We start from the raw sequence: 27,688 nt of genomic DNA on the forward strand, positions 1-27,688 counted from the left end.
CCATCGTATGCTAAGAGCTATGAAGTTGAGCTCCAGGAATTACTCTGACTTCAGTGACTCTATCTGTCACTGAAGTCACTCACACTGAGACTCACTCTTAGCATCTCTTTGTTGTTTGTTCCCTGTTCTGCCTCTTTATTAGCAACAATGATTTTCATCTGAAGCAAATAAACAACAACAGTTGTACAGAATGAGTGCTGTAATCACTAATGATTAATGAAGCTGGAAAAGGAGCTCACTATCATGCACAGTAAGGTGAGAGGAGACAGCGAGGACAGGGGAGGGGATGGACAATGAAAAAAGAGGAAAGAGAGACCAGCTATTTATTCCCTATTCCCTCCCTCTTTCTGGGTCTATGAGGGAGAACAGAGAAATGTGAGCTTTCTATTAGAGGGAGAGGGTGGTGAGAGAGAAGAAGGGAGGGAGAGGGAGAGTTAGAAGGAGGTGGATGAACATGCGATACGGTGAGATGAGAGGAGAGGAGAAAAGTGAGACAGAGAAGAGAAGGAAGGAGAAGAAGGAGCACTGGAAATATGAAGATGATGGAGAGAGTGTGAGAAATAGATAGATAGATAGATAGATAGATAGATAGATAGATAGATAGATAGATAGATAGATAGATAGATAGATAGATAGATAGATAGATAGATAGATAGATAGATAGATAGATAGATAGATCAGGATTTAGGTGTGCCCTTTTTTTGTTTTCATTCATATAGTAAAAGCTAGGAGGAGCAGCACTCTCTAACATACACACACACGTGCATTTACAAACACATACATTTTGCTGCTGAGAGGGATGGACTCAGGCAGCCAGGGGTAGAGGCAGATTTTTCAGCTCACTCACACACACCCAGGCTCTCTTTTCTGTTTCCTTTATCACAAACACTTAGAACAACATGTGTTCCAGAGTGGACTAAAGGGATGCAACATGAAGGTAAGCTGTATTATGAATATCTATCTATCTATCTATCTATCTATCTATCTATCTATCTATCTATCTATCTATCTATCTATCTATCTATCTATCTATCTATCTATCTATCTATCTTCTCACAATTGCTCTGTGAATAATGTTCTGTTCTTGACCTGTGTGCAGCTGTAGTTCAGAAGGAGGTGTAAGGTGCTCTGGCTGTTCTTTGGCAGTTTTTCACCGTGTGTGTGAGTGTGTGTTGAGAGGGAGTCTTGAGTGTAGTGTTTAAGTACTGAGCATGCTCTAGGGTGTCACACGCTGTTCCTAGGAAACATAATGAGTTGTATGAATGGGCAAAGTTTTGCATTTCGGTCACTTCTCATAAAGAATGCAAAACTGTCTTGACATATCTGCCTGTATGAGTTTTTTGTGTCTTTACATCTGGAAGATAGTGTAATGACTTGTGCATGTTTCATTCAGTTGCTATGTGAGATAAGACAACAGTAAGGCCAGTGAATTAGACACTGGATATATTATTGTGTAATGCATGCAGGATGATGATTAGCCTGAAACATTTAGCTGTAAAAGCAGAATGGAAAGTCTATGGTTTCATATAACTACTCGACCCAAGGTGGAGAAATACTTTGCTTCTTTTTCTTGCACATAATTGGAATTTAAAAAAAAATCTTTGCTGACATTTGCTTACAGCTCTAATTGCGTTTTTGGGCGTTTCAATGCTGCATTACTTATTTATTTTAAAGAGAGTGTGAGAGTCTGCTTCATCATAACACAAATCAAAGAATGCTGCAGGAAAGCCAGGCTCACCTCACTGTGAACCGGGCACCTCCCACTGGCTGTTTTACAATGAACCATTGATCAGTGCGCAATACACGACTCAGACCCATGCAGATATCCATCAGTAATCTATTACTGCAACTTTTATCCAATGAGTGCAATTGGAAAATCTTCAGTGACTGAGATTCTCTCGAGCCAGACTTCCCTTTTCCATTACTCCCTGTTTTCCTCTGTCATTGTCTCTGATCCCTCCTCTCCATCTCCGTCTCCTGCTGCCATCATTCTTTCAGCCTGGATGCACAGCCTGACAAGTGGGCTGCTGGACCAAAACGGCTGGCAAAGTCTGACCCGCTACAATCAGACTGTGGGGAGTAAGAAAAAGATGAGAGATGGTAGTGATGGCAAAGGAGAGGAGTCAGGGAGGGGAGAGGAGGATGTGGCAGAGAGAGGATTGCAGGGAGAAATGTGTCATGGCAGAGAGAAAAGAGTTTTGTAATTCTGCTCACACAGAGCATCAGTATGTTGGGTACACACAGTCCCACGTCCACATGCACACACACACAGGCTTCTGCAAGGACACACAAACAGATCGAGAAGCCATCAGACCATGGCGCAAAGCAGTAGCAGACAGTAGAGCCCAGTACACCTGAAATGGTATCCATGGCAACCAAACTACTGGCTCCTGCGTGATAGTCCAAAACACTGGGACAGAGATCAGTTGCTGTGTGTGACACTTCTTTAAAGGCGGGTCACTCCAGCCAGATCTCACTTCTAGAGGGAGAATGTCTACTCTGAAGGTCAGAGATTCTATTAGCTGGACTTAAAGCAGTCTGACCCAGTGCATGTTGTCTGCAGGGACGGCTGTATGTATGTATGTATGCTCCCCTCTGCTTCTCCTCTCAGTCATTCTCTGTGAAAAGAGAAGGTGCACATTAGTAATCAACATGATTTTAGAGCTGTGTATGAAAGTTAACAAATTACTCTATGGCAGCACCAAATATTTGTATAAACATTTGAAATATTGAACTTAAAATGGAAGATAATGCTACTATATGTTGTGAAATGATGAACAAATGTATTATGAGCATGTGAGGATTATTCAGCGAGGTCTGGGAAGCTTGATGTCTATTCCTTAGGCTGCTACCTTACGGTAACGCCTGTTTTCAAAGTTTGTTTGGAAGGAATAAAAAACTGAAATGAAAATGCATTATGCATGGGTTGATGGTTCATACTGTCTTCGCTGTTGCTCTGACAGCTGTCCAAAATTTGATATTCTGCAGTCTGATGCAGAACTGTATGATAACTCTGCAATAAAACATCATTGAGCTCCATATGTCTATATGCATCCACACTTATAGAAGTCTATGCTATCAAGTAATATATTTATTTAATGTATTACAGCAGTATTGTGGTATAAATACAGGATGCAGTGTATGTTAACCATTACAAACAGTCAAAGTAAAAAGAACAGATAAGAAAACAAAATCATAAAACAATATGATAAATGTTAATAAATGTTATAATTTTACATTTTTTGGTTGCCTTACTCATAGAGCTCTCTTCTATCACCAAGACACTGAAAGGGATCTTTGAGCTGAGCAGCAAACACCTGATATCTTATACACTATATCAAGTAAATAAATTGATGCAAGCACCTGTTTACCGGCTTTAGTTCAGTCTTGCGTGTAAATCATTCACAGAGGTGTGAAACTTTAAATACAGATGATACATTGTCCACTTTACCCCAGGAAGCCACATAGACACATTATCCATCATCCTGTGCTAACAAGGGTTTAACCAGGCACAACAAATGACACGTCTCTGAACATCGCACAATCTAAGCAGAGAACACACACTCTGATTTATCAAAGCATTAATTATGGATGGGCCTGGAGAGGAGAGGAGAGGAGAGGAGAGGAGAGTTTTCTTCAGTGACTTTTGTTTCCTGTGTACTGATGCATGTTAATCCTTGATTCACATCTTAGATTTTGTGTAACAGTGCGACAGCTTCCCTCTGCATCAGTTCTGATTAAGCCCCTGTCACTGTTGAATTAAGAGCTACTTTAATTTCCCTTCAAAGGGATGATCAATTTGTCAAAAAGCATTTGTTATTGTCTTGAAAAAAAAATCATTAATGGAAACAGTGGTACTATGTTTTAGACCTTTGAGCAGCTACTACCACTACTACTACAACTATCATGAGGGAAAGCATACAATTAAAGCATCTGCAGTGAAAGGCCCTTTGTTCCTCATACTATTAATTATTGATATACCATTTGTTTTTTTTTTACTGTAGTGTCTTTCATTCACACAGGTAAACTAAAATGCTTTATAGCCAGCCAGTGAATAAACACACACTAGTGTCTACTCAATGCCATTGTGTCTGCTGCTTCATGTTAAATTAAAGGACTACAGCTTCACTCTTTGAGAAAGGATTGCAGAAAGTTTGTAAAGTCAGTATGTTGTATAACTTCTGTCTAGGCAAATGGCAAGTCAGAGAGGTCTTCTGCCTGTTTAGCTAAACACGAGGAACACTCTTCCACCAAGCTCCACAGGAGTGATGGCTGCCAACCAGAAATGTGGATTTGAACTGATTTTGACCGCTGTGTGTAGATGTAGGAGGGGACCGTCTTGAAAAATATATGTGCTGGGTTTCTAAAATTGCCTCCTTCTTCCTTGGTCCACAAATCAGCCACCCCATAAAAAAAGAATGATTTCACCTGTATGTACCCACGGGCAGGACGGTTTAATGACATGCTGTTAAATGGCCACATCTGTGTGTGTTGCAGTTTTTGTGACAGTGTTATCATCCGTGTGGGGAAAAAAAGTCTGGACTCAGTGGTTTTAAAGTTAGCTGCTTGTCCTGAAGTTAACTCTGCCACTAAACTTTTGAGCTAACTCATTACTGTGAGCATCAGCATCCCTGGAGCTTGCATGAGAGCTAGAAGGCCAGAAACACAAAAGGCTGACAGACTGTCAGGGCCATACACTCAATAACCTTCCTGTCATGCATTCTGCACCGAGTAAAATGTGCTGTCGACTGTATGAATGTCAAACAGTATCACTTGTCCTACAGTAAAAGATGGACAACTCTGTCTTTATTTGTTTATTTTATGGAGACAGTTCGATTACAGCCGGTTTTGAGGCTGTAAATAAGTGCATGTTTTTAATGTAAATGCTGCTGTCAGTGGGACACACACACTCTAACCTTTTAGCACTTAACATGGCTGGCAATGTGTACATGTAGACAGATGTGATTGTATTGTGTAACTGATTGTAATTGCACAAATATAGAAGAGAGCACACATTTAGAAAGTGCTACACTGTGTGAAGCTGTTTTGTGAAGAGGCAACAGGTTTATTAAAAAGGTCATGACGAAGAGTTGTTGCTCAGCTGTATTTTAGCTGCACTGCAGATTTTATCCTGAAGGCCCTTCTGGAGAACAGTTTGTCTCTCTCTGTCCCCAAGGTGACAACTTTATTTCGGCCATAAAAAAAAGGAAAAAGAAAAAAAAAGAATTTGATGCAAGGAAAAGGTTCAGGTTATAAATTAAGTTGGAGTATGTTATGGAAATTCAGTGATCAGTGACTCTGCATTTCAAAGCTGTGTCAAAAGTGCAGATAATTTAAACAGGGCTCTTATTCTGAATCAATTCATGACCGCCTCCCTCACTCGCTTCCTGTCTTTGTTCCCTGCTGTTGTCGTAATTTAGACCAGGCCTGTGGCTTGTCAAGGGATCAAGAGCAAGCAGATCTACTGGCAGAGCTTTAATGAAACACTTTTGGCTCACAGCATGTGCGTGCTTGAGTGGATATACAGTATGTGTGTGTACGGGTACTCGGTAAACCATCCTCTCTGTCTATATACACCAGCTGAGCTAGTGTAATTGAACATCCTGCTGATTCCACCACAAACTCAGTCACACACACACAAGCAGTGAAGTGTAGTGATGTGACCAGTGGCAATAGGATACTGTGGCTCCTATAGACATGCAGAGAAGAGCAGTGGCAGGAAATGCCATCGGATGGTCGGAAGTGTGGAGAAAACTGCAGGGGTCTGCAAAAACATATACTTTATGGTAAGCTGAGAAGACATGGGTAGATATAGTACTGTAGTCAACAAAAGCACCAATCTCATGTATCGCTACACCAGCAAAAGCTTATTGTTACAGTGATATTATGGTTTTATTATTGGTAGCTAGATTGAATATCTTTGACAAATCTGGTTTGGGCTTATGTGTGAAGATTGTAGAGGAGTAAAAAAAAAAGAAGAAAGAAAAACAGATCAACAAAGAGCAGATGCTACGTGGATTTACTGGAACCAAATCTGAACCTAAAACAAACGTGATAAAATCCCGATACACACATTTTTATTGCTCAATCAGCAAAACATGTCAAAACCAACTCAGTGCTGTAAAAGTGTCTAAATATTTACAGTATTACCCCGACAGGTGCTGTATGTGTGTGTGTTACACATCTGACCTGACAAAGAGGAACGCTGGAGAAGATGACTGGATACAGAGACAGAGGGCTGGGTTGAGTGGACTCATCATGGTCAGCAGGCTTCTCATGTCATTTTAATGGGACGATAATTGACGTATTGACTGTGAGAGCACAGCTGGGATCAATGGGCACAGCTGCTTTGCAAATAGGAGGAGACAAAGAAGAGACAGATGACATGAGAGCAGCTGAGAAGTGACGATACAGCAAACGTTTTATCATCAATATATAACATGATATGTGTATATTCTGTATATGGTATCAAACTGTTGCTGCACAAGTTGAAAGAAACACGTGCTTTACCCAGCAGAGATCTGAGATGATTATCTCCACCTAAATTCAGTGGAGGTGTAAAAACATTCAGTGATGCTGCATCAGTACTTGTCAGAACTTGTTCATCAATATCATTAAAAAAACACACTCCTCTTACATCGCTTTACTCCTCTTGCTTCGTCGACCTCTTCTGTCGAGCTATAATGTTTCTTACAGTAAAATGTAAAAAACAAAAATCTGCTCTTTGTTTGAAGTGAAGCAAGCCAACCCACAGATGCATTTTAGAGAGACTGAAATGACTTATTGTTGGCATTATTACAGCGGTTTGTGAAACTTTGAATGAGGTTTTGTTATTTCTGGAACATAATCAGGGATAATAAGGATGCCAAGAAGTATTTAGTCAGGCTCAATTTTTATTTCTTTGGCGCTTGATATGAAATGCAAACACTGTTTCTAGTTTTTATATTGCGATAATCGTAATCAGTGACTGTGAGTCATGACAGGAGTAAAAGAAGATCTAAATGAAAAAATTTACAAAAAGTTTACAAAATAAATAAGATAGTCAAACCATGACTTTTAAAGTGTGTTGTGCCAAATTATAACTGAGAGCAACAGAACAATGGAGTCACGTCTACATATGTGTTTCTGTCTTGACTAATTGACACTGAAAGCTTGAAAGAAGTAAAACAATTTATTTTCACATGTGGCCCCTTTCAGCTCAGACTCTGTAAAATGATAATGTGAAATCTGCAGCCCTCATCACTGCAATTTTATTTTTTGTGGTGTCCTAGAAGTGTCCAAGAAAAAGGTTGATAGAAAGCATGTCTGGTACCTGCTCATGAGGCGGCGATTTGTCCTGATGGCACCCGAAAATGACATTTAGAAACTGTCTATTCACCAACCCCTTTACCCCGTTTTTAATGCCTAAGCTTTAACCAATAACCTTTTACTGCTAAAGCCAGCTGTGGCAATAAACAAAACTTAACTGTGTGTAAACAAAACTAAAGAAATGAGGAGGGAGCAGTGGGAGTCGATCCTGGGACTACTAGTGAAAGTCCTCTGCTTTGATGTTAGCAAACAACATAACCATGAGTCGTATCTGGTGGGTGTATTATCGACCAAATGTGGCATTTTTGTGTGAGGATGCATTGACTCGTAAGCATGACCCGCAAATCACTGAATAAAATCACAACCATCTGCTAATATAACCAGTCCAGATAAGATAGAACCAGATTTGTTCTCACAAGATCACAGAATCTAATCAGCTGAAGTGTTCTCTGGACAGCCACAGTCCCTCAGGCCTCAATTCCTCTCCAAACTGACTGTCAGTCTGGATATACTTTGCAACCAGTGTACTGCAATTGAACTCATAAATTACAGCTGCATAAAGTTTTGGATACACAAATCACACACACACAAACACACACACACACACACACACACACACTTTAGCACACCCTCTGTATCTCATGACACACTGGATTAAACCTGGTGATGGATAATTTCAACAAGATTTTGTGCAACCTTCAGCCTCCCTGAGTGGGAATCGGGGAATAGATCCAGAGATGAAGGGTGCGAATGGAGACATGGAGCGAACGAAATTGAGAGTTCCCAGCTGAACTGGAATTGATGAGGTTTTTCCAGCATGTAGGTGTGAGGGTGCAGTACTGTCAGAGTAAATCTGTGTGGGGGGATTGGAGCCTTGAGAAGTGATGGATGACCTTAAGTTAAATACACAGAAGCAATCCAGTTTTTATCAGCTTTATTTATAAGCCTCATAGGTACAACAACACAGGGATTCAAAGCAGAAGAATAAGTCACAGAAATTAAATCTAGAGACACAAACCACATTAAAAAAAAACAATGTGTCAACCTGAAGACAGAAGATGACTGTGTGTGTGTGTGTGTGTGTGTGTATAAACGTCTGCATGTGTGCTGCATATGAATTTGTGTCAACTGAATGGTTTGCACTTGTGATGCGCAGTGTGAAGCAGCTCAAATCAGCAAATCTGAGTCTATGGTTTCCTGCTGGGAAAGGACGGCAGCTCCCTCCAAGGGGATGAGGGAGTGTCAGAGGCCATGAGGTGGGATGATGGGGCCACTGACCCAGAGTTTAAGTAACTGGCACCCAGTTATGGTGACATGATTATAGTGCATGTCAAATGTGTTACTCTTCACCATGGTAACCAAAAAAATAGTGGAAAAGTTTGTTGCCATTGTAGAAATATTGCATTAAATGATTTCAAAGGGTCAGTTCGAACTTAAGCCCCAATGGATTAAGGTTGTTGTAGAAGATTGTTACACATGAGCCCAAGCCTGATTTGTCTGGCGGTTCTGGCAATCTGGCTAAACATGACTGTGTGTCATTTTTGGAGTGGGTGGAAATTGACCCATTGTGACGTGTGTGTGTGTGTGTGTGAGGACATGTTGTTCTCAGCAGGCAGATGATTCAGCAAGATGCATTCTCCAAGACATGAAGCTGGAATGAATGTAAATGTTGTTCTGTATCTGCTGTGAACAACCAACCTTTCTGCATGTGATTTAGTCTGTTTCATCTGGCTGTTGTGTTTACTGCTTGTTGTACAGGGTGCTATAAAACCTTTTATTGCAGGCTTAAGACTGAGGTATTGCCAAGACAAATTAAATTTATAGATGATATGTTTGTGCTTCTGCTTTTCTTTCCAAAGACCTTCAACTGTCAATGAAAGCACAGCAGTTTACTCAGATTCATCTCAGTGGTGTTAGCCGAGAGCAGCAGCTGGATGTGCTGTGTTAATGCACCGTACCAGAGAGCAATGCAGATTTACACCTTTTTATTGGCACATTCAAATCATTGAATGTCACATTTGGGAAAAAAGAAAAGAACAACATCTTATTTCTGCTGAAGACTTTAAATATATATGAAGCTTTGTCTTAATCCCAATGACACTTCAAGATGTGAGCTATTCCCTTTAAAGTGTAGGGGAATATGTGTGCACATGTAGCTGTGTGGAGGCCGAAAAGTGAAGAAAAGCAAATAATATTTTTTTTTATAGTCTTATATTTGCTCAAGAGAAACTGTAACCAACATCACAGCGTACACAGAAATCTTCTTAAGAAAGGAGAAAAAGGAAGAAACATCCAATCATCCATTTTTCATGCCGTATAAGCAGAAGGCCATCTGGACCCTTGGGTGCATCGCAGTGTTTTTAATCACATCTGAGCATGCAAGTTCAAAAGCATCAAAATGCTACGACACACTGTGTAATTACCATAAAGCAAAGCCGAGCAATAATAGAGCCACAAAGAAGGGATGTGCGATATGTAAGTGTCAAACACTTCTACAGAGAGTGTGTGGTAAAATGTCATCTTTTGGGTTAAAAACCACATACACAAAAAACTTAGGCAAAGCTGTATAGGTACTCATCACTGCATGTGATCATCGTCAGGCTACAGAATGAATGTGAGACTGATGTCTTCCTGCCATCATTACAAAAAATCTAAACATCCTAAGCGCCCTGGCACAGGTCTGTATATGCATGGCTTACATCTGGCAGGTTAAATGAATTAAGGCAACGAAGTTTTCGAGTAACAGTTCCTGCTCCACAGTCATCAACAAAAGAGAGAGCGCGTCCATAAATGCACAAGACTTGACAGAGCTGTCAAACAGACTGATAGTGGAAAATCTTCAAAGACATGCAGCTCTGGGATTCCAGCCATCACAAACCTGGTCATCCATTCCTTTCTTTGATTTGACCAGTGGTGTCAAGCAGCGGTGATCACTAGTCTGCTTTTTAAAATTAAGCAGAGATGGAAAAAGGGCCCCCAGCCAAACAGCTACTGCACTCTATGATTCAAAGGTAACTCAGTTTACTTTGTAGTCATGAAGATATTTCCTACGCATCCACAAGATTTTATCATCATCTGTAGTGCTATCTGTAACTCTCAGGCTTTTCACAGCATGGCCAGTTGTATTTATCTCACTCAAAGGAAGAGGAGCTGTGTAAAGCTTTTGTGCTCCAGTCTAAGGGCAGAGCCGTGCACAGGTTCACTCGGGAGACCCCTTACAGACAGTCTGAGATCTACTAAGAGCACACCCTGTCTCTGGAGAGGTGCACTGTATGTCACTTTTCATGCAGTACGAACAGACAGTGGCTCAGAGGTGACAAGCTGTGACAGCATGAGTGGAGCAGCACACTGTCATTTTTTTTAGAAATATAGAAAGAGCCAGATAATTTGTTTTGCTGATCTGTTCTGCTCCCCTGTAGCTCATTCAAAGTGAAATATAGTGCTGTCTGTAATGACGCTGACTAATCTTGGTTAACAAAAGCCTTTGAGAAAAATCAATTTGAACAACAGCGGTCTCCTCGGTCTCACGTGGAGCAAGATAGAGAGCAAGTGACTGCATATGACCATCCTGCTCCCTGTGGGAAACACACTAATGATGGAGAGAAAATATTGTATCAAAGGAAAGTATATTTACCAGTTAAGGTAAAATGGTTAACCATCGACTATCTCTTCAACATCCTGCCGTTGAGCTTTGATGAATTTTCAGGGGACCATAGTCTGAAAAAATAAAAAATACTTGTGACAGGGTGATCAGCGTCCTTACAATCAAACTTCACATCATAAAGATTTGAACAGAATCTTTTCGTATGATGACCGGTAACAGCAAACACAGGTTTATAACTGGCTAAAGAACACAACTTTTACTACAGACATCTATACCACTTAAAGGAAGACAAAAATAGCTGTGCCAGGACACAGACACTAACTCTGACAGTAAACATAATGATTAGCATGAATGCAAGAAACCTGGCTTATCTCAGCACTCAGAGCTGAAGAGAAACGGTGAGTGAGAGAGCAGCCTGACATCGTTTTGGAAACTACATTCCCAGCACACACACACACACACACACACAGACACACAAAGAAACCTGCCTCTTCAGCACTTACTTGGGGAGCATGACAATACACTGTCTGATATTGCACTCTTACTGTCAGTCATGCTGCACCTCTGGCATTCAAAAGCTACGATCCATAAATATACACATAGACACACAAACACACTGACTTGCTGTATGTGTGTCGAGATAGAAATCCTGGGTTCACAGAGCTGTGATATTCACAAATCACTTCCAACCAAGTGTGGGTATTGTTGTTATTTTACAGTTTAAAAAACAAGCTTCTCCTCTATTTTCTTGGTTACATTAACGGCTCCACTGCTGCTGCTGTCTTCTGGTTGAGTTTGGGCTGCAGTGTTTTTTTCATCGTTTGACGTTTGGATTGTAAGGCACAAGAAACATGGGGCAATATGAAAGTATGTTCCCAGGACACAGAATATATTGCAGCACGTTGCACAAAGTACACTGTGGCTCAGCAGCCTTATTAAAAATACAACATTGCTTTATTGCAAATGTGAGTTTTGTTTAGATTTAGTGAACTTTGTATCTCTGCCTCCAGAGATACATCTCTGCTAAAAAAAAAACAAGAAAATACAAAGGTGCTGTTGGTCTTCAAACTCATGAACTGACATTGAAGTTTGATCTGCTGCTCAACAAAAACTCAAAAAAAAACCAATGTGACAGTTTTGCAGGGTCTATTCAAGTGTGCAGTATCGTTGGCTTCCCAGCATGTGTAGAAGAACAAATAAGGCAGTAATTTACATTTAAAATACACAGTTTAGCCTCCAGTAATCCAGTACAGTATTTATGTATCATACTGTACAAATAGGCACCTGCATGTTTTTGTCCCAGCATGATGACACCTTGCATATGACACAATCGTCACCTTCATAGTACAGGTCGTAACATAGTTCATACCTATCAACACAGTGTAAAAGTAAAACAAATCCCACATATGTGTGACTACAGCATTGTGTCATAAGTTGTTGTCACATTTCCAGCAGCTGTGTGACCATCTGTTTTTTGCCTAAAGCAGAGCAGCAGGTGTGTTTTTTTTTCTCCACCGAGGACACTATGCTCATCTCTGATGTGATTAAACATGTGATGGATGGTGCAAAGCTGAGGAAACGGCAGCAGAGAGAGTGATAAAAAGGTGACAAAAAAAGTCATCAGCAGTCACACTGGAGGATAGCAATAAATCTGTGTATGAGAACCTGTCCCACTCCAGGTGTCACCCTCTGTAGCTGAGAAATGAATCCAATTGTGGCATCCAAAAAAATCCACCTCTTCGAGTTGAGGCTGACTCTAAAAGAAAGTCAAACCCCAAAGACCTCCGTGTAAAAATGCCTAACTTTAGAGCAAAAATAAGCATCCTGACAGCCATGTGAACAAGTGCATATAAGGATCGGTAGCTAAAAAAATGGCAGAGAAGGTTGTTACAGATCTGGGTCTATTTTAACACTTTCAGATGCCATCAGATTAATGAGAAGCATTTCAGGATCAACAATTGATTGAATAAAACAAAAACAAAAACTTTGACTTTGACTGACAATTCAATGGTTGTGGTTGTCCATCCTTCCATATATTGGGCAGCTATAAATCAGTGTTTGATCAGCAGCTTGTCTCAACCCATCTTGACTCATCCAAAATATTCTCTAAATCTCTCTGCATTCATGTATAGAAACTTAGCTGCACTTGGCTTGAAACATTTACATGAAACTTCTTACATTCACACAACATCCGCTGCAGCGGCTCATTATATATGAATATGTTGTTTATGGGCATGGGCAAACTGCCCGTGTTTCTGTTGGTGCTGGTGTGATGTAACCCTTTCATGAGCAGGACGGCTCCTTGCCGTCACCATCCCCTAGTAAAGAGGAAACACTCATAAGAGGATAATTAGGCCCCTGACATCTTTCAGCTATGAGGAGAAATTCTTTCTGCTCCTCTGTAGACTTCAAGATTTCCTTAAATGTGCTTCCAAAGCTGCAGGGGCCATTTGCTGTCTGCATCATCTTCATAAACCATCTGCAATATTTTTAGTGTCTATCTGCTTTACATCACGGAGTGCTATATGGTGACATGGCAGCACAAAACAAAGGAGGACATGTAAAAACGAGCCTACTTTACACACTGTTAGAAAGTGAAAGCAAAGTCTTCATCTCACTTGTAGATGAGTAGAGACAGAGAAGGGCAGACTCAAAGAGTTGGCAGTGAGAAGGGAAGACAGCCTCTGTTTAAAACTTCTGTGTCTGATCTCAGCGTATAAACATCCACCTTCTGTGGCCTGGCCTTCACCTCTGTGTGTGTCCCTATGCAAAGAACACACAGCTGTAGTGTGTGTGTGTATACCTGGCACTGTGCCTAGCCACCTTGCACAGCCTTTTTTAGATGGACTCCTGGGAGCTTTTTAAAACAGCCAGCAAGCAATTTCACTAAATCACGTTATTTATGACTCTTTTTTGCAAGTCACTCACTCTTCTCTGTCTCTGATAGAATTTAGTTATTTGCATAATGATGCCACCAAAATGATCTGTAAATATAAACAACCAAAAATCCTATTGACAACAACAGAGAGCTGTTATATTGCCTTGTAGCCATGATAGTGGTTTTACTTGCTCTTCAGTGTCAGCAATTTTTGTTTCCAGATACAAAGGAGATGATTTAGAGAGTTCTTATTTTGAAAATTCAAAATCATCTAGGGTTTGGTTTGTCCAAGACCTCACATTGTTTGCAGTAGAGCGGTTAAAGCTGTTTGCAGTAAGTTCTGCCAAATTTGCACTGAAAACCATTGACAGATGTTATTGCAAGAACACAAAGGGAGTTTGCACAAATGTCATTCCTCTACATCATTTGGATTAAGCAGCAAAACAACCAGCAACAATACTGCTCTCAGTACAGAACACTGCAAAAATGGGAGTAAAACAGACAATTAAATGCTAAACTTAAAGACAGCTGGACTTAACAGTGGTCCTCAAAACTTACCAAAGAAGCAGCCATCGATAAACATTGAAGTGTGGCTAGGAATTGGGTGTCCTGACATTTATGTATTTCCTTCATACCAGGAAAATAACAACAAGTCTAAAGCCTCAAAACTAAATAAACACAGCACAGAGTCAGTCAGCATTTAACCAAAGATTTAACCTTCACATATATATCAGAACATATATTGGATATTCTGTGAATTGTAGCAACAAGCTTTTTGCCACTCAATGGCTGTAACCATAGTGACTTCTGTAACCCATGACGTCTATGTGAGTTTTTAGTGCTTTCAAGAGACTTTCATATTTTCAGGAGACTGGGCGTCATGTCTGCCCTTTTTTTGGCAATTAACCAGTACGTTGTATTGGCTGTAAATTTAACCTCTAAAGCTGAGAAATGGTGCCAACATGGATGTGACATTTGAGCAGCACAAATCTAGTGATTTAATATTTTTAAAGATGGGGCTGATAGTCAGTGACGCAGTACAGTAGATAAAGGATCTTCTGTGGACTTTGAGGTTGTCCTCACTCTTCCTTTGCTGCTGATGTGCTGCAGATTTGACCCAGTTACTGGGAAACGCCCCAGCTGTTTGTAAAACAATAACAAATGTAGCCTGATCCCTTTGAAACCAGCCAGAAGAGCCAAAAGTAATTATCCTTGAACACATCATTAGCACAGTCAGCTAAACTCATTATCCTCAGAGACAAATCTCATCTCACACACCATCGACCTCTGTGAGCCACTCATACACAAAGATTTAGTTTTTTTATTGTAGCTAAAGAGATTCATGCCCATAGGTCCTCATGTGGGAATTAAATGAATCTACTCTCCAATCAATGGACTGTCTTTAATGGCCCAAAGAGACACTAGAGGAGATTGCTTTCACAAACGTCTGTCTGAGCTGTTACTTGTTTCATACCTGCAACAACTCCCACTGCTCTGTACCACACTCAGAGTGGTGAGGGTGACACTGTAGAATAAAGGTTAGAGTGACCTCCTGACCACAGAGGTGCACATCTACTGACCTGACTGGAAAATAGCAGGTGAAGGAGAGAAAAAAAACATTCACTTCTGCACTTAACAAAAGCACACTCAGCACACACTCACAGGGTACCAGAGGTTAACTTAAACCTGTCATTCATCAGCTGAACCTTATATTACCGGACCACACTGCGATAAAAGCAATCATAGATGAATCATAGTCTCCAGGAGACTGTACACTTCTCACATTTCCAGTGTTTGTCTACAGTTCACATGTGGTTGGATGTGTATGTGCATAATGACATATATAAAGAGGTCAGAGTCAAAGTGTGCACTGGGGACGGTGTTATTTGACACTGGAGCGCGGCGTATAGGGATCAATACGCCTTCAATTACAGGAAGTAGTCTGCAACACAATAACTGGTTGGAAATAAAATGACTCTGTTTAAATGGTGAAGTAACTGAAGTAAAAAGTCATTCATCATATTTTAATATAATAATATGAATACAGCTTAGCATGTGTCTAGCACTAATGATATATAAAGGATGGTTGAGGACATGTTTTTGTGACTGTTTTACCAAACGTTCTGCTCACATGAAGTTCAATTTATTTAATTTCCAGGGAACAGCGATGGGAAAATGTGAAATAAACGCATAACGAAAGAGCATGTCAAATAAGTCTGTTTTATAGCTCTCACTGCATCAAATGCTGTATTTGTATTTTTACAGTATGAATGTTTAAAATGCAGCCAATGCAAAAAAAGCCTTTTGTTTCTGCTGTAGTATACAGTTAAGGCTTTTTAGTTAAACCTCTGCAGGCATATTTGTTTTATGAACACAATGCAACAGAGAACTTTGCCACCAGGTCCTCCAACAGTCAACATATCCCTTAGGAAATATTCTTAGTCCATGGAAACAGCAGTGTGTTTCTGCCTCCTGTCAACAATAATGGATAGTGTTCTTTTTTCACTGTAGTTTGCACCCAGGGGGGTTTTGTTTGGCTGATGAGTTCCAGATACTGTATTTTGTTTTTCATATAATTGGCTTCCGAAAGACAAGACAATAGCCAAAAGCCCATTGTAGAGCAGCACTATCAGTACTACGCAGGTTACACACAAAGAAAACAAAGACACCCCAGAATATTTCTCAGCTGAAGCTGCAAAGAGTTGAAGAGATCACACCTATTTATACAGATTTATATTTATACCACTCAAAGGGGCTGTATAAAGAGATCAAATGAATTCCGTCAAGTACATGTGTACAAAGAATTTGACAATAACATACGTGTCATAACACCACATATGTAAATGTGGAGTAACATCTGTAACTTCTTGATATCGTCACTGCCCTTACAGAGCACAGTCACCTCTACTTCCTTCTCAGACAAGTGGTATCATTTGGACTCAATGTTGATGGTTAAAAATAGCATCAAAGCCGAAATAAATTGTCTCCAGTCTTTTTGATCTCACTTCTTTAACATTCCTTCCTCCTCTCTTTTCTTTTCTGCATCATGCCTGTATGAACTTGTGAGGTCACACCTTCCACATGTTTGTGTTAAATTCTCCTCTATCATGTTATGACCTGCTGAGCTGTGCATTAAATCAGTTGTGTCGGGCTGCCTGCTAATGGGAGCCAAGGTTGGACAACTTTGGCCTTGTTTCTACAGTGCAGTGTTAAAGAGCAGAAAATATACCTCAGTAATCAATGCTGTTTCCCTTTCTCTTTCTTACAGTCTCAGCAGAAGTGTATTGTGATCTTTGCCTTGGTGTGCTGCTTCGCTGTTCTGGTGGCGTTGATTTTCTCAGCTGTGGACATCTGGGGTGAAGACGAAGACGGGATCACCGAGGAAAACTGCAGCAAGGAATGCAGGTGAGAACCACAAAACCACCACGTGCAGTGCTTTGTTACTGGTTTCCAGGAAATTCCAGGAAAAAAGTGTTTAAGAATTATGACTTTACTAAATATTTTAAAATTTTTTTTTGCATGGCAGTTCAGCCCTTCTTGTCTTTACATATACATTAAGTATTAGAGTTTAGATATTTTACCGTTTTATACTTATTGCTTATACCTGAATCTGAAGGAGTCTGTTCGTTTATAGAGAGTAACACCAGTACATAGATAGATTTTCCCTCCGCCTGGTCCAGTCTCCTTTACTGAAATGATTAAAATATTGTTCTAAAAGCATCTTTAACCCAGCAAGCTTCTGTTCAATTTTTTAGAGTAATGTAAAAGAGTCTGAAAAAAAACACTGCAGTGTGTTCTGGTGTTCCAGAGTAAAAATGGCTGATCAGCAAGCGTTGGGCTGATGCAGCAGTGCTGTTCTCCTGTTCCCCTCCACTTCCTACTGGTTCTTCTCCATTAGACTCTTATCATCCAATTTAACATTCAGCCTGGAATTACTTCCCTCTCTCTCTTTCATTATGTCCATGTCCATCCAATCTGCCTCGTCTTCCTCAAATCAGCTTTTTAACAACCTTTCAGAGAACTCTATCAGGCCTCCCTCTCAGGCTGAAAGTGTGATCCTGACTTGTAAAGCTGAATTGGACTCCTCTGCTGCTCTGAAGGACCCCTGAAGCTCAGGGGTAGAATGAGAGATAAATAAGAGGCTGTGGGTGAAGGATGATTGAGGCAGATGGAGAGAAGAAGAAGAAGAGGATATCATGGTAGATTTGTGGTTGTAACGAGTGAGAGATGAATAGATTCATCAGCTGTTATTGGCTTGACGTCCTCTTAGATCAAGACATGAAACAAATTACAGAGATGTGTGCTGTCAGATTTCCAGTGTGCACGAGCTATTTATAAGCATAAAGATGAACTGTAACATGCATCATATTAGAGCTAGTAGGTGTGTAATTAATGACTTCATAAAGTATTTTGCCTATAGCAACACAGAAGATGTGATAGATTGCTGTGGAACTGACACGTTTATAATGGGGGTGCAGCACAGCTTGCTCGTGCTCAATTCATTTTGTAAAGGTTCTTGTAATTCATCAAAGTAAAAGCACATAAAGCTCTTTTCAGTGCTGGTATTTCTGAAGGAAAACTATCCAGTGATTAGAACGACTCCTACTGAATAATCTAAACACAGCAGGCCGGCCTCCTTTGTGTGTTGTCATTACTGTCTTTTCACTAAAAAGAACTTTCTGAGCCTTTAAGCTGCAGCAGCTTTTTGTGTGTGATGCTATAATTCAGACATGTCAGCTGATTGTTTTGTTAAGTAGATTTCCTTTTACTGTGTTGTTAAATTGGAAGACCTGAGTCTGGTTCCTGCATAGATATAAAGTACATTAGCTTCATTCATCTGTCAGCAGCAGACATAATTAATCAGATTTATGCTTTTCCAACTGATGATAAACGATATAATTTATGAGTCCTCCTTGGTCCTCGTTTCCTCCGACAGGGTGTGAGGAGCAAAGTGTTTATATCCACTCATCTGATCGTATCCAAATGTCAGTCTGATGCACACGTGTAATTGCCTGGTGTCAGACAGCTCACAAGAAGGTTAGTATTGATCTACAGCAACTTTGTGAAAGGGCAGAAATGATGAACGGAGACTTGCCTCATCCCCAAAGCCCATGAGTAGTTGGTTACTTCAGGTCATGACATTTGAGTGCTTCTCGCAGTCTTTACTGAAGTCACATAGGGAAGTAGTGATCACGACTTTATAATTTTAAAATTTCATTATTTAAGAAGACAGTCATGGGAAGTTTACAGTCATTAGATTATTAACATGTGGTCATATTTGAAAACGTTACAGCAGTGAAATGGGATGCAGTCGTGAAGATGTGGTGTAGAGTCAGGGTTTAATACAGTCATTGTTATACAAAGCAATCAAACAGTTGTTTCTATGACAACAACACTATGATATATTCATTCACCAATGGCCAGTTCGTGGTTAATCTGCTCCCACAGTCAAGGTTTGTCTCTTTGTTTTGGTAATTTCAGTATTAAATATCATAGAACTCAGGATAGACAGAAACAACCAGAACAAGCTCCTCCTCCATGTTCTTGGATACCAGGGTGATAAGGTAATATGTACAGAACATCTATTATTAGTTTTTAACCCATGCTGTTACTAACCTCCCCAGCATCATGAAAGAAGTGTGTTGCATCAATCAGGCAGTTTCAGATCCTGGAATTTAGTTTTTGCCACTAAAACTTAATGCATGCAGTCCAACTTAATTCTTTGTAAACACCTGTTTTACAACCAGACTACGTTCCAGCTGCTGCTGTTTCCTACAGGGCTGAATCACTTTAATATCAGCCTTCAACAACTTCAAACAGAACATGTAAAGCTGCTGGTAGAATGAAGAAACTCAGCTTAATCGGTGAAAAGAATTACACAGCTAAACTTCATAAAACCATTTCAAAGATTCAGCACCGATCTGCAACAAGTAAGCATCAATATATTCACTTAAGAGGTCAGGCAATATTGATGAGACTTATCAATCAAAACAAACAACCAGCCATCCGTCAAAATGTTGTGTAACATCTGGAATGGCATGTGACAAAAGCAGCTTTGGTCTCCACTCAGCTGAACTAAACACGGGGCGTCATGGTGTATTGTAATATGCTTCAAGTGTGGTTGTACCTGATGAAAATATATTGAACAGGGCACAGGGAGCAGCAGCAGCTACTGTGATCCACATATTAATGTCCACGCTGCTGTTCAGCCAGAGCTCAGGGCAGCTTGTTCGAGGGGGATTATTTATATCAGATGTCAGACTGTGATTTTCAGTATGATCCGAGGTGTTAGCTTCACCTGGCACATTGTCTAAAGCTTTTGCATGTAGTCGGTATTATTACATAAATTCTGTTGTAATGTGACATTTCAGGCGTTTACTGTATGCTTTGAGTTCCTGACACCTCTGTGAAATGTGCTGCTATGTTTGAAAGACGTGGCAGAGGCATTCAGAGGGAGCAATTTAACATTCAGACACACACCCTGTCCCTGTATTTCACTGCATCATGTATGCACTCACACATCATGAAGTTTACACCACTTAGGTATTGGCTGCCAGGGCTGAATCACACTCATGAGTGCGCAGATGGGTTACAATGGTGAGCGGACAACACACACACTGCATAAATCGATTAATCCTCTGCAGGAAAAAGAAGCAACCACTGCCACTTCTCCACTTTTCATACAGAGATCAGTCTGGCTGTTTGAACAAGTCAGAATCACTATTCATCATACCTCACAGCCACTAGAGTGGACTAAGAGGATTTCTTTCAGAGTCCCCCCTCCTCCTGTTCTTACAGCTCTCCATCCATCCTTGTTTTCCTCTTTGTGTGGTGTTTACTGCAGCCGTCCTAGTTTCTGCTGTCTATTCTGAACAAAGAGCGATACTCTACCACACTGTGTAATCATAAATCTTCTCTATAATTGTATCGCTGCTCAGTACATTGGTTTCTTTGTGCCTTTTCATTTTACTCGAACTCTGTGACTGACGGATGGGAGAACGTCCACTGCACAATAAAACCCACCCCAGCAACATATCAGCAAGCTTTACCCGGGATTATCACAAACACACTGACTGTCATTTCCATGAGGAGATGCTAGCATGTTAGGATCACAGAGGGTGTGTGCATCCTACAGTCTGACCCTTGGACACTTTCCAAAATCTGACTTAGCTTTTACATCAGCCAGGAATACATTTTGAGGCTGGAAGCTGTCAACGGGCTCTCTGTGTGATACGACTACATTATCACCTGCAGCACATGCTCCCGCCACTGTGCCCCTGGAGCAAGCACTAGCTGGACCCTGAACAGTCACTCTTTGGCTGACCCTGCAAATGCTCAGACTCTTCTGACAGACAGAAATCTGAAAAACAGAAATGTTTAGAAAATGACTGATGAATGAACTACATAACACAGACAAAACAAAAGCACCCTACGCTGCTACACACGATCATTTTAAAAAGGCTGTAATTAATCATTTGACAAGAGCTGGAACTCAAGTTGCCTAAAATCAATTTATGCTAATTAAATTATTTTCATATTATTTTAAATTGTGTTATGCCTCATCGTTCAGCAGCCTTTAATCTAATTTGTCTGCATGCACTGACTATTGACTGCACAACCTTTTTCCGTTTTTATTAGACCATGCAATCATGATGCATCATTGTTTACACATGAATCGAATCAATGTGTGACCAAGCAGTAAATTTAAATATACACTCAATCATGACGGCATCCCATCCATGTCCGATTGCCATTAACGGGGCATTAGCATTGTAGTATTGTGCTTTTAATTCAAGGCTTACTACATATACTACAACATTCTTGTGAAGACTTATGTAGCCACATAGGTGCAACAGAATTTCTATACATTCTTCTCATTCTCACCCAACAGCTTCTACCTCCTTTTAAATTCTCCTAAAAATCCAATGGGCAGAAATCGATGTCAAAGCCAGATGCAGAGAGCACTGGAGCCTGATAATAGCCTGGTTCTGAGTGGCTGCAGATCTAGGCCTGCCACGGCTAATTCAATCTGTTGACTGCAGTGCTAATGGCCCTGTCATTTTCAAGCTTCCTGGTAAAATAGGAACTGGAGAGCACAGTGATGTATACAAAATACAAAATCACTGAGAACATTATCTCCCCCTGTTTAATTTTCATGGTATGGAGAAATAGAGAAATAGCACTGAATAACCACTGAGAGCCACATGCAAAGCAATGAATCTGACAGACAGTAGATTTATTTGTGCATGATTTCATTACAGGCTGCTTGCTGCAACACAATATCCTACTCCAGACTGCTGATGTTAAAGTGCACCATGTGATTGCATTGGAGAGTATGCATGTTAGAAACCAATCAGAATACAGCATATAAATGTCTTTTTTCCATGACTAGATGTAATTGAATCTACATTGTTGACTACTCTGCACATCAACCTTCAATTATTCCCTGCCACAGGCAAACTGTGCAAAGATTTAATGACACTCGATGGAATCTAAGGGCATGTGCGTTCTTGAAATCTTGATTCTCTCATTAAGCTAACAATCCAGAGAAAAATGAAGGATGAAGTTAGCTAATTTTTCACAGAGTAGTAAGAAGCACGGAACATAACCTCATTTCTCTGAAACCAGTGATCTCATAATAATTCTGCCAGGAACGCTAACAGGTAATTGCTTTGTGAAAGACCATAAACCTCACATTAATTTCTCCTGCAATCTTCCATTAGCAGGTCTCTACAGCAGAGCCTAATGATGCTTCTTTTTTTTCACTCAGTGAATACAAATGTATGGCATCCTCATCTTCTCCTTGTGGTTACTTTCTACAGAGTAGTGCTTGCAGAGAACATTCCAGAAGACGTCTCCTTTTCAGACAACAGCACATCCCACCTCCCTCTCTCAGACGGGTTATACAGCTTACTGGACCAAGCTATCCGGGCTGTAGAGATAGTCTCCCCGCTGTGGTTCCTCAATGCCTCTGAATATGAAACCAGCTTCCAGCCTGCTGCCAGACAGGTAAAATCAGAGCAAGCCAACAGAGACTCAACTCTATGAAAGTTGTAACTTCAATATACTTTTTGGGTCTATTTAACATTTTTCCTGCCTAAGAGTGAATGCCTCCTGTGCATAACAATCAGTGGTGTAAAAGTAGGCTACAGTTCAAGTATAACAGTGTAAAAAGTTCACTGTTAACAGAGTGGAGTTGTTACTCTTTGTTTTTATTGTGTTTGAAATGACAAAGTCGGACAGGTTAATTAAAAAAAATAATGTTTAGTGAAATGGTTTACAATAAAGTGCTGTGAGCAGATCATTACAACACATTTACTCAAAAAGGTTGGTCTTATCTTTGACTTATGATGTGCCTGCTTAGTAAATAATTCAAAAATTTTACTCAAACTATTGACTAGTAGCTGGTCCTGGCTCTATATTGCTTCAAATGGAAGACGTGAATCTCAGAACAGCAATAATATTGGAACATATTTATTTTTTTATTAACAGATCAATAAATGTACTTGTACCTAGTTCAAAAGGAAGTTTTTAAAAAAGGCTATCCAAATAACTTTTACCGTACATTTACTTCCAGTTTCCATTAGTGCAATGCATCATGTGTTATCTTCCTGCATCAGCATCACCACAGGATACAATAAAAAGCCACAAATGATGATAAATGATTACATCAGTATCAATGTCCATCCTTCCAGAGCCTAGTCCTTCTGTTTGGGCTATTTTCAAGTTGCTACTGCTACATATTTAATCTGGGTGTTTGTTATTGACCACCACCACCACCACACACACATACACAGTATGTCAGACATAATGACAGCCTGAGGCAGATAATCAGAAAGTAATAGCTTTTTTTAGAGTTCCCTGGCCAGAGTGGAGCTACAGGCCCCCTTAGCCTGCAGCAATCTAAATTTAATATACAGTGTATTAAATATTAAATTTAACTGTGAAAAACACTGTGAAAAACACTGTGAAAAAAACAGGTTGTGATCATCAGCTCTGCTACATTAAAATGATAAACATTATTATCCTTGGTTTTGTGTTTTGTGATGTTTATTGAAAAATTCTATATCTTTACAGTGAATGTCATGTGACAGCCTTGGTGTGTTTCACAGGGCAGGGCTCTGCTGTCCAGGCTGCAGGGGCTGAATGCCAAAGGAATCCAGCTGAAGATCACAAGTGGGATGACTGAATCGACTGAGCTGAGAACACTCACCAAACACAGTCAGCTCAGCTGTTTTATACAATTTACCTGTTTGTCCCTGCTCAGTTCTTTCAGTCTCTTTCCATCTTACCGCTCATCTGTCTTTCTGTTTCATTCTCCTGGCTGATCTATCTCGCTTCCCCCTGTGGTTAGATCTGCCGTCATCTTTCTCCCTGTCTCACTGTCTCCTTTATTTCTATATTTCTTTCCCATGCTGCCCTTTGTGTTTTCTTAAACTCTTTTCTCTTGCTCGCCATTTCTAGAAGCAGAAGTCCACTATGTAAACATGACAGCACTGACCAAAGGCAACCAGCAGTCCTCCTTTTGGGTGGTGGACAGGACACATTTCTACATCGGCAGTGCCAGCATGGACTGGAAATCTCTTGCCACAGTATTGTTTACATTATACTACATTTCATCACATGCACAAAGAAACACAAATACTTAATCAAGACCAGTCAGATGCCTCCCTGACCTGAAGTACCTAAAACATTGAGTTTATTACAGAACATCCTTGTTTGTTCTCTTTCTTATTTTTATGAATGACTGTGAAAAATGTACATGACAACACTGCAGGGACAAGTGTGTAGAGACAGAGACATAAATAGAAAGAAAGGGCAATTTATATAAAAATATATTGGAAAGAAGCTGAGAGGTTCTTCTTTGATATGAAAGAGCTGCAGAGAGCATGAAAAATGAGAACAGTGTGTTCATGCTGTTGCTGTGACGATGGGTGAACACTCATGATTAGATGAGACTTGTGGATGACATGGTCCGACAAGGTGTGTGTGTGTGTGTGTGTGTGTGGGTGTGTGTGTGTGTGTGTGTGTGTGTGGCGAGAGACTAGTAGACAGATTGTAGCTCTGAAAGGAATCATTGATGGAGATGATGGACAGCACTTTTGCTGACAAAGGTTAATGTAAGGAGTAAGGAAGACGGACAGTTATGAGTAAAGTTACATATATGCTGATGTAAATGTTGGCTGTCTGCACCATACTCTAAAAGGGTTTTGTTTTGTTCTCCAGAGGAAGGAGCTGGGTGTGTTGGTGTACAACTGCAGCTGTCTGGCTCTGGACCTCCACAGGGTGTTCAGCCTCTACAGTGGGCTCCAGAATAAGGAGTTCATCCCCTCCTTCTGGTCCAAACGTGTCTTTGCCCTTTACAACAGGGATACCCCACTGAATCTCAACTTTAACAGCACTAAAGCCGAGGCCTACTTCTCTGTAAGTGACAGCAAAATTGAAAAAAGTTATACAAAATTATGCATCGGTTGTCATGCTGTCTGCATGCAGCTACGGCACTGTGGAATTGTTAGCAGAATGTACCATAAGAGACAACTGATCTGGATAAAACACAGTCTTAATTAATGTTATCCTTTAGAATTATAGGTTTATGTGGTCTAATACAGGTTATCTAACAGAATGTTACAAATTACAATAAAGAAATGCATTAGGAGTTATCGGTTGGCAAATTTTTAATACGACCCTACCAATGCTGAAGGTATGAAGGTGACAGCATGGTCAAGAAGGACATTTTTCATACAGAGTGACTCTGCAGGAAGCTGTGTCATTTTTTTTTCTGATGAGTGATGGTGATGCCATCTTGCAGGCAGCAGGAAAGAAAACTTGATTTGGCCAGTCCATTTCCACAAGATTAATACTAAGCTCAAGAAAATCATTTTCACTACCTGTCAGCAAAAAAATGAAAAATGAAACTTTTCCAGACCCAGACGCAGGTTTCCTGTATTCACTATATTACTCATACTGCTTTTTGATTCACTCTGAAACAAGTAGTTTAATAAAAATCCATCAAGGTTATAGCTCCCATAATGTCTATTTCATCATATAATTAGTGTCTTTTCCTCTGCCAACAGAGCTCACCAGATGTTTTCATCCCCAAACATCGTAGCACTGATCTGGAAGCGATATCCAGGGTCATCCTGGGAGCCCACCATTTCATATATATCTCCATCACAGATTACCTGCCCCTCCTCAACAGCAGCAGACACAGGTCAGAGCCCCTCCTCTGCACTGTCTCTGGACAATGACTGGGTGTTTATCATCAAAGCCTGAATGCCTTGCTTTGATTTGAGTGATTAAACCCTATGCATGCCCCTGTATCCCTCTGGCTCTGTGCCCACTTTGGTATGTGTGTATCCGTGCCAAGGTACTGGTCTCGCATCGACGATCTCATAAGAGAGGCTCTGATCCTGAGAAAGGTGCGGGTGCGTCTGCTGATAAGTTGCAGGGAAAACACTCATCCACTTACTTTCAACTTCATCTGGTCCCTGAGGAGTCTGTGCATGGAGCAGGCCAACTGCTCCCTGGAAGCTGTAAGTTCAAGGCCGCTGTGTACTATTTTCAGCCATACAGAGACACTTTATCAATGGTCACTGCACCGTCTGTTTGTGCGTCCATGTGTGTATGTAGAAGTTCTTCAAACCCAGAGTGCTGAGAGATGGCAGTCTCCAGGGAATAAACCACAACAGGTTTATGGTTACAGACAAAGCCGTTTATTTGGGTGAGCTCATTGACTAGACTTCATGACTCTCTGTCCAGCATGTCTCTGCTCACCTCTGCCCACCTGATTAGAAAATCAATACTGGCTTTGTGGAAGGATCTAGCTTTTAAAATGCATTTGTGTCTCATTTGTGTAATCCTTTCACAAAGTAAAACAGGAAAATTAAAATTTCATTAAGAAACAAGACAGTTCAAATTACATTTGTTCAGATTCTGACATATGGATCTCTTATAGGTGAGCTCTAGAAATGTTGGTATTCTTGTGTGTTTTGTGTTCTCCTATTCACTATATTTTATTTCCTGACAGGTAACCTCGACTGGGTGGGGGAAGAGTTTACCTTCAATGCAGGAGTGGGCCTTGTGATCAGTCAGTCAGAGGGTGTGGAGGACAAGAACTCCACAGTGGTGGAGCAATTACAGGCTGTGTTCGAGCGGGACTGGTTTTCCAGTTACACCCTCAAGCTGCAGCCTAATAAAATTCCTGTTTGCAACAAACATCAGATCAACAGGTTGGTGCCTGACAAAGGCAGCCACCTAGACAACGGACCGGTGCCTATCAGAAGAGGCCCACATGATAAGGGACCTGCTCTACTGCGGAACCATCACAAAGTGAATGGGCAGACAATCAGACAAAACGAGACGTCATGACGACCGACTGGGCAAAATCAGTCACCAAGACATGGCCAATGGACTGGTGCCATTTCTGGACAGTTACCAAGAGAGGGGTCAAATAAAAAAGAGTCACAATGAGAACAGACATGCTCCTATCAAAGGTAATAACCACGACAATCCTGTGGATCTACACAGCCAGTCAGCTGAGAGCAGCGGGAACAGAGAGATCTCCAATGGGGGTCCACTGTGACCCTAAAGCTTGATGCGATTGTCTTCAGAGACCTGCTGTCCTTCCACGACAATGGACTGGATCTTTGTAGCATTTTATTACAGTCATTTTGTAAAAAACAAAAACACTTTAAAGATGTATGTACTATGTGGTTTGTTGATAGTATTGAAGAAAGAACTCAGGAAAGAAAGTAATGCTTCGCTGCAGTCTGGCACTTTGAAAGGAAGATTGAAACCAAAACATTTTGGTTGAGAAGAAATACTAATGATAATTATATCTTACAACATTGCTACTTACTTAATGTTTTTCTGTCCTTGTTGAAGACTTTGAAGAAAAA

General features: G+C 40.5%; 1 pseudogene; it reads left to right on the plus strand.

Annotated features, from left to right (window-relative positions):
* Positions 1–515: 515 nt before the first annotated feature.
* Positions 516–27,558, plus strand: LOC114447336 (inactive phospholipase D5-like; annotated as a pseudogene).
* Positions 27,559–27,688: the final 130 nt, after the last annotated feature.

Source organism: Parambassis ranga, chromosome 15, assembly GCF_900634625.1.
Source record: "Parambassis ranga chromosome 15, fParRan2.1, whole genome shotgun sequence".
NCBI classification, from domain to species: domain Eukaryota; kingdom Metazoa; phylum Chordata; class Actinopteri; family Ambassidae; genus Parambassis; species Parambassis ranga.